The sequence below is a fragment of the Dendrobates tinctorius genome, unplaced genomic scaffold (genome assembly GCF_039654945.1).
Source record: "Dendrobates tinctorius isolate UK_male_01 unplaced genomic scaffold, ASM3965494v1 ptg000064l, whole genome shotgun sequence".
NCBI lineage: Eukaryota > Metazoa > Chordata > Amphibia > Anura > Dendrobatidae > Dendrobates > Dendrobates tinctorius.
The window spans coordinates 64420477-64436320 of record NW_027361732.1 but is presented as its reverse complement, the minus strand read 5'-3'; the positions used below and the strand labels follow the sequence as shown (position 1 = coordinate 64436320).

The window sequence follows — 15844 nt, the reverse complement described above, 5'->3', positions numbered from 1 at the left end:
TGATCCGGCAATGTCAAACACAAGGGTCTCCTGCAGACCCCGGGTTGTAATGCCAACCCATCGATGACTCACAGTCAAGTGACACAAGCATCGATGGGCATGATTAGTGACACGCTTCCTGCGTGTGCATGTTAAATGCACTGTCAGAGATTGACATTGGAATTTAACATGTTAACAGCCATGATCGATTGGGGCACATGACAACTGATCAGATCAGCTATCATGTGCAGGAAAAGCCTGCACCAAACAGGGGGAGGCGTCCAATGTTGGATCTGTCATTGGATGTTAAGGGGTTAAAAAATTAATTAAAAATAAAAAATATATATGTGTGGTATCACCACATTCAGAAAAGTCCAATCTGTCAAAATATAAAAATAATTAACCAGTAAGCAGAAAAAAATTCAAGAATGCCAAAATTATGGGCTTTTGGCCACATAAAATGCTGTAACAAGTGACCAAAATGTCATATGTAATTAAAAATGATGTGAATAAAAATGTCTTCTCTCCACACAAAGAATAAGCCTTTATAAGATTCCAGTAACCTTAAAATAATAAAGTTACTTTCCACAAAAATGGCAGCACGATTCCTAAAAAAAATTTTTCTAGCTCATTTTTTTACCACTAAAATAATAAAGTAACTGGACATGTTTTGTATCACCATAATTGTACTGATGAGCAGAATCATACTGCAATGTTATTTTGCATCAAGCAGTATTCACCGTAAAAACAATTCCCAAAAACCAATGTCAGAATTGCATTCTTTTTATAATTTCTCCTCCTTTGGAGTCTTCTTCCAGTTTTCCAGTACAGTATTTGGTAAAATACATGGTGTCATTCACAAGTACAACTTATCCTGCAAAAAGCAGGCCTTCATATGTCTATGTGGACAGAAAAATAAAAAAGCTATGGCTTTTCAAAAAAAGGTAAAACAAAAATAAAAAAACAAAAATGGAATTTGGTCACGTCATGAAGGGGTATGATATGAAATTCATTATAAGTCAGCTAAACATGTGAAAACCTGCAATTCTGCCATTTTCTTATGGAATGTGGTAAACGTAAAAAAAAAATAACTGAGTTCCATAGAAGTTCAAAGATGGGAGCAATGGCCCCCTTCTGCCAGTTCAAACCATTGGTACCACACGATCAAATTGAGTAAGCTAAACAATCATCTTAACAGACATCGGATTGGTAAACTTAAATGCCATTTTCAGATATTGAGAACTTGAAGCATTTAATTAATTAATTAAATGCAGGTGCCAGTTTTATAACACATCACTCCTTTTTCTGGTGCAGCTTCAGCTCCTAAGCCTGCTTCATACATGTACACATACACCTGACATCTGCTGTACATGTACGGTAAATGTTGGTTAGGGTTAGCAACTCTTGGGTCTTAATTGACCAAGCACTCTGACTTTGTGCTTCCCGTTTCATGAAAATAAATTGTCTGTTTTTAGATTTACCCTGAATGGCATACAGTATGTTTACACTAAAATGTAGTAGAAAGGGTTGCATTTTCTATCTTTGTTGTTTTTATCCATACTGTATGATTATTTTTCAGGAATATAGTATGTTTTACAATGATGGACAAAACCTTTTATTTCATTTATTATTATCAATTTTCCCCATATTTTATCACATATTTTCATAGAATATGTCCCACAAGAAGTCATAAAATACATTCAAATAGTACAAGTATTTATAAACCTATTAGTCCTTCTCCCCAGGTTTGTTTGTAGAAACTGAGGCTTTTAGCATATGACAAAGTACAATACAAAATAATATTGTGGTACAGTGTTAGCCAGAAAAATAGATGCAAACACTTATGTCCCCCCAAAAAATTTTTTTGGGGGACATAAGTGTTTACAGCATATGACAAATAAATGCAATAGAAGCCAAGCTAGTTCTGCAGCAATCTACTGCAGATTGTGGTTATAGCTGACTGGGTATATTTTATGAAAATTAGAGCTGAGTGAATTGAAAAGGTGCAAACCAAATTTGTGTGGAATATTTAGAAATTCAACAATTCTAGCAAATGTGGACAATTTATGATTTGATCAACATAAATTAATCAAATTGACCACCTCCATTTTACACATTGTGGATTATTCTATCAGCCAGAGTAGGCTCGTATGACTTCTGGAGATTGCAGATGGACTTTCTCATAATGCCTTTCACATGGTACAGACAATAAAATGGGAACATCATGGTCTGTATGAAAGCAGAGGGAGAGAATCTAATTTTTTATATATATTGATAAGGGACAAGAAAGAAAATTTCTTAAACATACTGAACAGATAGTATATGAAAGAAGTGAAAAAATTGTTGTGTGAGGAGCAGACTGTTGGTCACCACCAGTAACCAACCTTTTGTATATTTTGAGATCAATTTGATATTAAAGAGCTTGATAGTTGTTGGATACAGTCCCATAAGACCTTAAAATGCCAGAAAGATCTCTTCAAGGCATTTAAAGGTTTTGCAGTAATTTCAATTTACAGATAATTGATTTGCTGCAAATCAAGATTTTGGGAAAAATTCAATAAAGTTGGTGAATTCGGAATTCAGAAGATTTGCTTGTCTTTAGTTATAATGAATGCTCTTTGTTGTGAAAGTCATGGACTTTGTAGACCACAGGCACTCCGTATGACTATATGTTTCCACCTCCTATAGATATAGCATATTTTAACAGGAATTCTCCCAGAATAGCTCTGTGACATTTCTTAGGCAGCATATTTTTGTTCATACATGTACATGATTTAACAGTCATTTTTCAAAACATGAAAACTGTACAATCTTCAACAGATATACGGTAAGTGAAGAACCACAGTTATAGCAATTGCCTTGTTTTTTTTCTTTAATCAGACTATCACTGTTTGTAACTTTGGATTCTCCTCTATCATCTTCCCAGTTTCTTGGCAGGTGATAAGATATCATGAAATTGCCTATGTGCGGTTACAGGAGAGCTGTAACAATCAATTTAATCTCTAATGCTTTTCATGCATTGTTATCAGATCTAAGTCATTAGTTGCAATATTCCAACAGTTCATCAATCCAATAGGTTGATTTGACATGTTGCTATGATGCTTAGCAACACAACAGGTAGAAATTGCATTTTAAAATTCAGATTTTTTTCATGCTTGCAACAAATCAATTAAAAAGCCTACAGAAACATTCTTAAAAGGCTATTCTTCCAATTTACAGTATGAGGGGAAAATATTCCTGTGCTATTTATACAAATGCAGTAGATAACACTTGAGATGAGTGAATTAATTCTAAATGAATAAAAGTTTTTAGAAGATCCCAATATTCTGGGATACTGGTAAGTTCAAATTTTGGATGATTTGCATTTTGCACATCCAGTAATATGGCAGCCAGCTGTCTACTATTTTGCTGGATTATGCATGTTGGGAAGGGCTTAAGAAAAATCTTAAAACCACCTATGCTCACTGCTGTGTTGCAATATTACTAGTAGTTATGAGCCAGTGTTCTCATTACTCGAGTTTTCCGGGCATGCTTGGGTGTTCTCCCAGTATCTTGGGCGTGCCCGCAGATTATGTTTGTGTCTCCGTAGCTGCATGATTTGCGGCTGCTAGACATCCTGAATACATGTGGGGATTCCCTAACAAACAGGCAATCCCTGCGTGTGTTCAGGTTGTCTAATAGCCACAAATCATGCATCTGCGGAGACGCAAACATAATCTATGGGCACAACCAAGATACTCGGAGAATACCCGAGCATGCTCGGAAATCTCGAGTAACGAGCATACTCGTTCATCACTAATTACTAGTGTTATGATTGGGTCACAGAGGAGGAAAGCAAGACCAAGCTAAGCCACAGAAAACCAGAGAGGTTGATAACTAAGCGGATTGCAGACCCTTGATCCTATCCACACAACTAGCAGTAGCCGTGGAGTGTACCTATGATGATTCTAGACGTCTCGACACAGCCGGAGAACTAAATAAGCCTAAAGCAAGAAAGGGAAAATCTAAACTGCCCCAGAGCAGACCCCAAAGGAATAGAGAATCTCCAAACATATATTGTCGGTGAGACAAGATGAAAACACAAACGCAAGTAGGAAAATAGGCTGAGCAAATGATGGGGCCCACACTAACTAGACAGGACAGGAAAGGAAAGACACTGTCTGCAATCACGCAAAAAACCCTGCAAAAAATGTCCAACATGTCTGATAGAAAAATACTGAAGTCACTTGACTTGGCCCACTATATCAGCACTGGCATATTCTGAGAGCAGAGGAAAAAGAGGCCAATCTAATAATGGACAAAAGCAAACTAGCACAAGCAGTAACATAAGGATGGAAATTCAGCACATCCCCAGCCGGGACTGGCTGACTACACAAAATTAAATAGACAAAACCAAATCAAATGTGAACAATAGCAAAAGAACACTTAGCTTAAGCATGCAGGGACTGAGCTGGAACCTAAGACCTCAGGAGGCAGGAAAAAAATCACCAGCAGGGATAGAGGGAGTCGGCTGTCTTAAATCCAGTCAGAAACTCCAGATGTCCAATCATCCTCCTCATTATCTGGTGGCAGGCCTCTGTTAATTAGATCAGCTCCATTACCTCCTGTAACCACCAGAGGGATCCTGGAAAGAGAACTCGCGACCCCTCTGTCAATATAACCAGCTCCACTACCTTCACTAGTAACCAGAGGTAGGCCAGAAAGTGAATTCACAACAGTACCACCCCCTTGAGGAGGGATCACCGAATCCTCATCGATGCCACCAGGCCGATCAGGATGGGCCCTGTGAAAAGCATGAACCAATCTATCGGCATGAATGTCAGAAGCAGAGACCCAAGAATTATCCTCCTGGCCATAACACTTCTATTTGACCAAGTACTGGAGTCTCCGTCTAGCCAAACGAGAATCCAATATTTTCTCTACCTCATATTCCACATTGCCTTTAACCAATACAGGGTCAGGAGGTGCCGCCATAGCAACTACTGGCTCCACATACCTCATCAATAGAGATTTATGAAACACGTTATGGATCTTAAACATAACTGGAAGAGCCAATTGAACAGAAACAGGATTAAGAATCTCCAAAATCTTGTAAGGTCCAATAAATCTTGGCTTGAACTTTGGAGACACAACCTTCATAGGAATATTGTTTGACGACAACCAAACCATATCAACCACTTTAAACCGGGGACCAATAGTCCTATGCCGGGTGGAAATCTGTTGGGCTTTTTCCTGAGAGAGGGACAACTTATCCACCACTTGGTCCCAAATCTGCTGCATTCTCTCTACCACAGTGTCCACACTTGGGCAGGTCGAAGATTCCACTTGCCCTGAAGAAAATCGAGGATGAAACCCAAAGTTACAGAAAAAGGGCGACATCAAAGTGGCAGAACTAGCTCTACTGTTTAGCGCGAATTCGGCCAAGGGCAAAAATGAGACCCAGTCATCCTGATCAGCAGATATAAAACATCTCAAATGGGACTCCAAAGTCTGGTTTGTTCTCTGAGTCTGCCCATTGGTCTGAGGATGAAACGCAGAGGGGATAGATAACTGAATTCCCAGATTGGAACAAAAAGTTCTCCAAAATCTGGAAACAAACTGGACTCCTCTGTCTGACACAATGTTCTCAGGAATCCCATGCAACCGAACCACCTGTTGTAAAAACAAGGGCACCAACTCTGAAGAAGATGGCAACTTTGAGAGTGGTACAAGATGGATCATCTTAGAAAATCTATCAGAAATCACCCAGATAACAGTCATTCTCTGAGAGACAGAAAGATCAGAAATAAAATCCATTGAGATATGGGTCCATGGCCTCTTGGGCACCGGCAGGGGCATCAGCAACCCACTAGAAAGAGAACAGGGTTTAGACCAAGAACAAGTCCCATAGGACTGCACAAAATTCCTGACATCACGAGATAAGGCAGGCCACCAAAAAGACCGACTCACCAAATCTCTGGTGCCAAAAATACCTGGATGACCAGCCAACGTGGAGCAATGACTTTCAGACATCACTCTCTTCCTCCACTGGTGAGGAACATACAATTTTCCCATAGGGCAATGCTCAGGTTTGTCCTCTTGAAATTCCTCCAGGGCACGTCTCAAATCAGGCGAGATGGCTGAAAGAACTACCCCCTCACCTAGAATGGCAGTAGGCTCGGTCACAATAAACGAATCCGCAAAGAAAGTCCTAGAAAGGGCATCCCCCTTAACATTCTTAGTCCCAGGAAGGAAAGAGACCACAAAATTAAAATGCGTGAAAAACAAGGCCCACCTAGCCTGTCTAGGATTCAAGCGTTTGGCTGATTCAAGATAAATCAAATTCTTGTGGTCGGTAAGGACCACGACTTGATGTCTAGCTCCCTCTAACCAATGTCTCCACTCTTCAAATGCCCATTTCATGGCCAACAATTCCCGATTCCCCACATCATAGTTCCGTTCAGATGGGGAGAATTTTCGGGAAAAGAAGGCACATGGATTCATTTTAGAAGTCACCGGATCTTTTTGGGAGAAAACAGCTCCTGCACCAATCTCACAAGCATCTACCTCCACCTGAAATGGAAGTGAGACATCAGGTTGCCGTAGAACCAGAGCAGAAGTGAATCTCCGCTTAAGCTCCTGAAATGCCGAGACTGCCTCTGGAGACCAATTCACCACATCAGCACCCTTTTTGGTCAGATCAGTCAGTGGTTTGACAATACCAGAAAAATTACCTATAAATTTATGATAGAAATTAGCAAAACTCAAAAACTTCTGGAGAGCCTTCAAAGAAGTGGGCTGAACCCCATCATAAATGGCCTGTACCTTGGCCAGGTCCATTTCAATAGCCAACGGAGACAAAATAAATCCCAAAAATGAAATCCTCTGTACACCAAAGAGGCATTTCGATCCCTTAACATGCAGGGAATTTTCCCTCAAAATCCGGAACACAGTCTGGACATGTTCCACATGAGAATCCCAATCACTGGAAAAGATTAAAATATCATCCAGATAAATTATCAAAAACTTATCCACAAAGTCCCAGAAATTATCATTCATAAAGGATTGGAAGACATAAGGGGCATTAGTGAGCCCAAAAGGCATCACCAGGTACTCAAAATGTCCCTCCGGAGTATTAAACGCCGTCTTCAATTCATCTCCGTGCTTGATGCGAATAAGATTATACGCCCCCCCGAGGACAAGCTTGGTAAACCAGCAGGCACTTTTAATTCTGGAAAATAATTCCAAAATCAGGGGTAAAGGGGACTGATACTTAACAGTGATTTTGTTAAGGGAACGATAGTCAATACAAGGCCTTAATGAACTACCTTTCTTTGTCACAAAAAAAACAACACCTAAGGGTGAATAGGATGGTCTAATAGGACCCTTCTCCAACGACTCCTAGATATAAGATCGCATAGCATCATGTTCGGGTACCGATAAGTTGAAAAGCCGACCCTTGGGAAATTTACACCCGGGCATTAACTCAATTGCACAGTCATAACTCCTATGAGGAGGCAAAGACGCAGACTTACTCTCACTAAATACATCAGAAAAATCAGCTAAATAATCAGGAATATCATGAGACTGGGGAGAGGTGAAGAAAACAGGAGTGTAACTAAGAACACACTGACAACCCCAACTCACCACAAACACAGATTTCCAATCCAAAACAGGATTATGAGTTTGCAACCAGGGAAAACCCAGAGCAATAGTATCATGCAAATTGTGCAGCACCAAAAATGTACAATTTTCTTGGTGGTCCGGGGCGACCTGCATTATCACCTGGGTCCAAAACTGGGGTTTATTCTCCGCCAAAGGAGTAGCATCAATATCTCTCAAAGGGATAGGAGTCTTCAGGGGTATCTGTTATGAATGGGTCACCGAGGAGGAAAAAAAAACAACCTAAGTCTAAGAAAACCAGAGAGGTTGGTAACTATGCAGTTTGCAGATCCCTGATCTTAACCACACAGCTAGCAGCAATCGTGGAGCGTTCCTACGATGGTCCTAGATGCCTCATCACAACCAGAGAGCTACATAAGCCTAAAGCAGGAAAAGAGGAAATCTAACTGCCCCAGAGCAGACCCCAAAGGAAAGACAGCCCCCCACATGCATAGACGGTGAAACAAGATGAAAACACAAAGGCAGGAAAATAGGCTGAGCAAACGATGTGGCCCGACTAACTAGAAAGGACAGGAAAGGAAAGCCACTGTCTGCAATCTGCCAAAAAACCCTACCAAAATAATGTCCAACACGTCTGATAGCAAAATTAACCCTGAAGTCACTAGACTTCTCCCACTATATCAGCACTCTGAAATATTCTGAAACAGAGCAAAAAGAGGCCAATCTAATAAGGGACAAAAAGGCAAATTGGCAAATACAGATAAATAGGAGTGGAAGTTCAGCATAGCCCCAGCAGGGGCAGGCTGACCACACAAGAAACTGAATTGACCAACAAGCGCATGTGTGAACATTAGCAAAAAACAAACTTAACTTGAGAAGACTGGAAGCGAGCTGAAGTCCAAGACCTGAGAAGCAGACTGAATCACCAGCACCAGGATAGGGCGTCGGCTGTCTTATATACAGTCTGATACTCCAGAGATCCAATCGTTATCCTCCTCATCAGGTGGCAGATCACTACCACTTAAATCAACCTCACTACCTCCTGTCACCACCAGAGGGAGAACGAAAGGAGAACTCTCAATTGGGTGGAGCAGAAAATGAGCTCATAACAGGTATCATAGGAAAACCACAACGTTTAGCAAAGTCCAAATCTATCAGATTCAAAGCTGCTCCTGAATCTACAAAAGCCTTAGTGGAAAATGTAGATAAGGAGCAAATCAGAGTAATTGCCAAAAGGAACTTAGGTTGTACACTGCCCACAGCAAATGTGTGTGCAAAACATTTATCTCGTTTAGGGAAGACAGAAATAGTATGAGAGGTGTCCCCACAAAAAAAACACAGCTTATTACGCCTTCTAAACTCCTGACATTGCGCCCTAGACAAAACCCTATCACATTGCATGGTTTCAGACGTTTGTTCAAAAGGCGGCAACGCCTCTCGTGTAGTTTTACGTTGACGTAAACACCCATCAACTTGAATAGATAATGACATAGAATCATCAAGACCAGAGGGAACAGGAAACTCCACCATAACATCTTTTACAGTTTCTGATAAACCTTTCCGAAAGAGAGCTGGTAAGGCACCATCATTCCATGTAGTAAGGAACGCCCACTTTCGGAATTTTTTACAGTATAACTCTGCAGAATCCTGACCCTGGTTCAATGCCAATAGGGTTTTCTCAGCTTGATCAATAGCATTAGGTTCATCATACAACAACCCCAAGGCTTGAAAAAATGCATCCACATTAGTCAGAATAGGATTTCCAGGTGTCAGAGAAAAAGCCCAATCCTGGGGATCGCCGTGCAGCAAGGAGATGACAATTTTAACCTGCTGAACAGAGCTCCCCGATGAGTTAGGCTTCAAGGCGAGACATAGTTTACAATTATTCTTAAAATTCAAAAATTTAGACCGATCCCCAGAAAACACATCAGGAGTAGGGATTTTTGGTTCAACAGCAAGTGATTGAGCGAGATAGATGGAAATTTCCCACACGATCAGACAATTGCTTAATCTCCATTAAAGAAAAAATCCTCCTAGGGCCCCAGAGAAAAAGAGGAAAATATATATATAAAAAAAAATTCTGACACTTTTTTTTTTTTTTTTTTTACAGTTCTCTCCTGCTTTTGAGTACCTTAGAATCTGCGGTTTAGGCTGGTAATTCTGTTATGATTGGGTCACCAAGGAGGAAAGCAACACCAAGCTAAGCCACAGAAAACCAGAGAGGTTGGTGACTAAGCGGATTGCAGACCCCTGATCCTATGAACACAACTAGCAGTAGCCGTGGAGCACACCTACAATGATTCTAGATGCCTCGACATAGCCGGAGAACTAATTAAGCCTAAAGCAAGAAAAGGGAAATCTAAACTGCCCTAAAGCAGACCCCAAAGGAATAGACAGCCCCCAATCATATATTGTCGGTGAGACAAGATGAAAACACAAACGCAGGTAGGAAAATAGGCTGAGCAAATGATGGGGCCCACACTAACTAGACAGGACAGGAAAGGAAAGACACTGTCTTCAATCACTCAAAAAACCCTGCAAAAAATGTCCAACATGTCTGATAGAAAAGTACTGAAGTCACTCGACTTCGCCCACTATATCAGCTCTCTGGCATATTCTGAGAGCAGAGCAAAAAGAGGCCAATCTAATAATGGACAAAAACAAACTGGCACAAGCAGTAACATAAGGATGGAAATTCAGCTCAACCCCAGCCTGGACTGGCTGACCACACAAAATTGAATAGACAAAACCAAATCAAATGTGAACAATAGCAAAAGAACACTTAGCTTGAGCATGCTGGGACTGAGCTGGAAACTAAGACCTCAGGAGGCAGGAAAAAATCACTAGCAGGGATAGAGTGAGTCGGCTGTCTTAAATTCAGTCAGAAACTCCAGATGTCCAATCGTCCTCCTCATTATCAGGTGGCAGGCCTCTGTTAATTAGATCAGCTCCATTACCTCCTGTAACCACCAGAGGGAGCCCAGAAAGAGAACTCGTGACCCCTCTGTCAATATAACCAGCTCCACTACCTTCACTAGTAACCAGAGGTAGGCCAGAAAGTGAATTCACAACATACTAGTTTTTCCGTGATAATTTTCCCTGCTGATACTTTTTTTTATCAAACTACTACAGGCAGCCAAGTAAATGAGACTGGAATCATGGTCTCTACATCTGCATCATGCTTCTTTTAGATTAGGTGGGAAAAATCAGGTAACCGATTCCCTTTACTCTGCAAAGCTTGATCAATATTATGTGATTGCAATTATCATAATTAAAGATGTCATACTAAGTATTACTAATGTAGAAATATTTTTACTTTACTGATTTTACTAAATTAAGTTTGCTACCAATTTGGAATTTTTTTTAGATTTTTGCTGTTTTTGTTTATGAAAAATAAAAAAATAGATGTTGATTTTAGTTTTATAGTACATGGTATTTTTTTACTTGTCTTATTTAAAGTTTGACAGTTTAGTTTTATAAGTGTGTCTAGGCATTAATGAAACTTATTAATTATGCTGTCATTGTATTGAATAGATTCAACTGTACAGTACTGCTAAATGTATGTTTATTAGATTCACATTAACATACAGATTTTTTCCTCTAAATCTCTACTTTCATTAAATTATATATATATATATATATATATATATATATATATATATATATATTCACCCCATGTAGGGAGAATAAAAATGTTAGAATACAACCGTTTTTTTTTTTGCACTAAGTGTTAATAGAGTGTTTCTTTTAATAAGAAAAAAGTATTTCTTAACTCACAAGCTGCTTTTTTTTAATAGCAAGTATTACCTATTATTTTTCATGCACAAACTTTGCTTTACCTAAACAACCAAAAATATAGGTCATTCCTTAGACTTCTTTTCCATCAGGTCATAGGGAGATGAGTGAGCACTAAAATGCTCTGATTCTCGTTGCTCGAACCGAGCAATTCCTAATGCTCAAATGCTTGTTTCAAGTAATGAGTATAATGGGAAATCCGAGCATATTTCCATCAGACCCTGCAAAAATGTCTGGGGGGCAGTGAAAATGTTGAAATGTCTAAGAAAAGTGATGAAAGGAAGGAGAACAGCATCACTGCTTAGAACAATGGTGTCACACTTATAATTCACTTTAAGGAGTGACAATAACACATTATAATCGATGAGCAATTGCATTTTACAGGAAAAACCATTTTAATAAACATTTTTTCCTGTATAACAACTTGTATATAAGGAAACATTTAAATATGATTTGAAAAAAATGATAATTTAAGTAAACCAAAACTGAATTTTTTATTAAAAAATAGGAAATTTCAGTGTAATATAGGAAGGAAGTAAGAAATGTGAAAAATTAGGGACTTGGAAAGACTCAGATACACCTGGTATTAGACATAAAGGAGCCCCTCATACACATTCTGTCATTCTGTCAAATTGTCATGTATTGGTACTTTTAGATTCATAAAGGCTGTGCACTAAGTGAAAATCCACAGCTGATCGCTGTGCTGGGGAAAAGAATCTGAAGTACCTTATTATGGTGCCTCAGAATGTGCAAAGACAGGTGCAAAGAAAGAGGCATATGCTCCAGTGTGATGGGCAAGGCATTGGGAAGCACCTAGGATAGGTGAAGAGTCAGTGATGTCACCTGCTGGCATCAATCGTGGAACTAGGTGTTTTGCCCTCTGAGTCAAGTGCTTAGATGACTTGTTTCATGATTATGCTGGTGGCTGTCACTGTCGGTTCTTAGTGCTCAGGCCCCTGCTGATCTTGGCATGGCCCAGGTAGCAATGGACATTTTGATTGTCTCTAAATGCTCTTCAAAAAGGGCCTGGATTGGGGAACACCTAAACTGCTTGACAGAGAATTCAAGAATGTTGCTGTTCTGCAGAACAGTTTCCTGCCTTTTTCCTTTGGTCACCCCAGTGCCTCTTCCTGTTTTTTTAGTGCTGATGAACTCTCCCCCCTCTGCACTGCAGGCATCACTCTGCAGCCCAGAATCCCAAGTTGGGCTTGTGACTTCATCATTCACCACTTCGTCTTCCACCCGCACACCATAATCCTCCTGACTTCATGACTTAGAAAGAACAAGACTTAGCGGCAACTGTGTCTCATCATCTCCCTCCTTAGGCAAAATCTGCTGTTTCCCACTATCATCTTTTTGTGGCTGTGGCTGCTCTAAGTTTTGTGCATCACTAAGCAACATGTCCTCCCATCTCTTTTAGAACATGCAGGTTGAGAGACCACATTCAAGAAATGTTGATGAAAAGAGCTACTCGGAGAGTCCGAGTGTGGGATCACTAGACTCCTTTGACTCAATGTGGTGGGAGAAAGGAAAATCAGGGTGAGGATTAAGTGATCCAGACTTTAGGCTGGTGTGACTGGACAGTGTGGAAGAGTGTGTGGTGCTGTCAAGCCTGCTGGAACCATTATCTGCTATCCAACCAACCACCTGTTCGCACTGCTCTGGCTTCAGAAGTGATGTATCGGACCTCCCTGGAAAGTTGGACAAGAACCTATGTATCATGGATGAGTGTGTTTCTTGTACTCCAGCAACAGGTACAGGTCGCTCTTGTTCCATTTTCTTGGCATCTTTATGCACCATCATCAGCATTTCCACTTCCCTGTCCCTTGCCGCACTCCTTTTGCATTTTGTAATTGAAAGGTCTCTTGAAGTCAAGTTTATTTTTAACAAAATAAAACAACTGATTACCTGAAGCAGTCAAAGCAGTTTTTTAGGAGTTTAATGCCACCGTAACTTAACAGAAACAATGCAAAAGAGTATGGATGACGATCAAATTCACTCCAGAAAAATTTTTCAATGCCTTTTTGGAATGTTATGTGCCATGGAAATGTCCTAAAAAGCACATAACACTGTATGACTGAGAAATTTAACCCAGCAACATTTTGAAATTCTTTTTTGAGTGTTATAGGTATATTAAAGAAATGTATCCCAGACCACATAATACTGTATGACTGAGAACTTTAAGCCTACAATAATTTTTAATGTTTTTTTCTGTTTTATAGATCATAGTCATGTAACCCAGACCACGGAATAGTGATTGGGTGAGAAACGTAATCCTGCAAATTATATAAACACTTTTTGGTAGTGTTAGATATCACAGAAATAGACCCCAGATCACGGGTGAGTGTATGGGTGGGAAATTTAATTCAGCAAAAATTTTTAAAGCTTTTTTTGAGTGTTAGTTATCACATAAATGTACTTGAGACCACGGAATACTGAATGGCTGAGAAATTTGATCCTGCAAATTATTTTAAAATTTTTTTCAATTTTACAGATAACAGAAATGAACCGCACACTATGGAATAATTTATGGGTGAGAAATTTAACTGTCAAATTATTTAACACTTTTTGTAGTATTATTTATAAAAAAAATCTCAGAACACAGACTATTGTATGAGTTAAAAATTTAACCAAGGTAAATTTTTTCAACAATTTTTTGGAGTGTTAAACAATGCAAAAAAGTAAGACAAATCAATTAATACTTTATGGATCAAAATAAATTACTTTTTTCAGCCCCCTAAAAATTCTGCAGCTAAATTTTTGGCAGCGGACTGTACAACCTTAATCACTGTCTACAGATTATATTCTGCCACTGTCCATGCTCGTGCAACTCTCTCACTTCAGTAAGGAAGAGGGGCCTCAAACTGTCCTTGGAAGTGGGACCCTAACTATCCCTGTCCAAGGGGTACTCTTGAAAGTAAAGAGGTCTGAGTCTCCGACCTGACTATGCTTCTGTTAATCCCTGGTCGGTCACCATCCCTCACCACCATGGAGCCTGGGACAGAAATCTAATATAAACAAGGCACACAGGACAAAACAGAAACCCTCTATCATACAAATGCACTAGCCAACAATTGAGAGGGTGATAAGGACAGGGAGGAATTAACTAAATGGGAAGCAGAACACCTCTAAAACAACTTCTCTCCAAAACACTTAGCTTAAGCACACTGCACAGGAAGACCAATCTTCAATAGCAACAACAAGCTCCTATTCAGTGCAGTGTCTCCTAAGAGCTAGAAAACAGAGCTTTCATCAGCAGGACAGAGAGAGTCTGGCAAGGTTTTATAGGAAGAGTTAAGGACCAGATCAGAAGCAGTTGTAATAGAGTAGCATGTTTCTGACCAGCATAGAAAGGGTTGTTAACTTGTTCAGCACCAAATTAAACCAAATTCTTTTAATATGGGATCCAAATACACAGGATAAATGGAGTTTCTGTGCTTCACAGTACATTGTGATCTTCTACCCCCAGATCTCCCAGGTTGGCGTGACACACTCGTGACATCTGTGCACACACAGGCCTAGACAAGCACTCTCTACCTCCAATGCAAAGTGTCACAGAACTGTGCAATGGTGTCAGTGAGTGGCATCTGTTCTTTTATAACCCCTAATGATGTCACATGGGCAGCTATGCCACAAGTAAGATGACTACGGCATTACAGCAATGCACAAGGTATCCCCACATATTTATTGGCTGTGCAACAGGTGCTAAACATGCAGGGTGGGTATTTGAGTCCTACATCGAGCATCGCCCAATGCTCGCAGAATAACGAGGACATCAAGCACCCAGATGCTCGAGTGACAGCATTATTTAATGTTATGTATCTTGTGACTAAATACAATAAATTTTCTCACAGTCGTCTTTTCATATTTCTGTCTTAGATGCTATTGCAATATTAACTATCTCTATTTTAAATTATAAGTTACAATATGCATTGCACAAGAAATAAAATGATTCTTGTTGAAAATATTCTTAATTTAACTTTTCTAAAGATATTGGAGATCAGATAAAATGACTGACTTACCAAATGAGCAAAAGACCCTGCCTTGCTGCCATTTAAAATGCTAACAAAAAGTTGTTTTTGTCTGGAAAAGGAATGGGGGTCTTCATTTGAGTCAAATGTTCTCTCTATATTTTTTTAAACAGTTATTCTACAAAATTGGTGCACTTACATTGATACATGATGACCTAGAGTACAAGTTTCTAAATCACTAGAAACTTTCACAATATAGTATTTTCAACCAGACAAAGGTTATTACCAGATGCACATTCTTTAGCCTTAAGATACTTGTTGTCTCAGAAAAAGTGGAATAGCTTTTACTTTTTTTTCTTCCTCTATTACTGCTACCATTGGACCCTGCAGTGATTGCTTGGTCATCTGTGCATACAGTCCGTACAGTATGTACAAATTAATCAGCTTATATAATCGTATTATTTTAATCATTTGTACCTTTTCATTTCATTAATCAT

The 15844-nt window shown here is 39.5% G+C and overlaps 1 long non-coding RNA gene across 1 annotated transcript in view; it reads left to right on the top strand.

Annotated features, from left to right (window-relative positions):
* Window positions 1-13904, top strand: part of LOC141094630 (uncharacterized) — a 98053-nt gene extending 84149 nt beyond the window's left edge. Inside the window, exons 2-3 of the long non-coding RNA XR_012233136.1 lie at window positions 13599-13637; window positions 13871-13904. This is a non-coding gene — a long non-coding RNA (uncharacterized lncRNA). The remainder of the gene's footprint in view (window positions 1-13598; window positions 13638-13870) is intronic.
* The last annotated feature ends 1940 nt before the right edge of the window (window positions 13905-15844 follow it).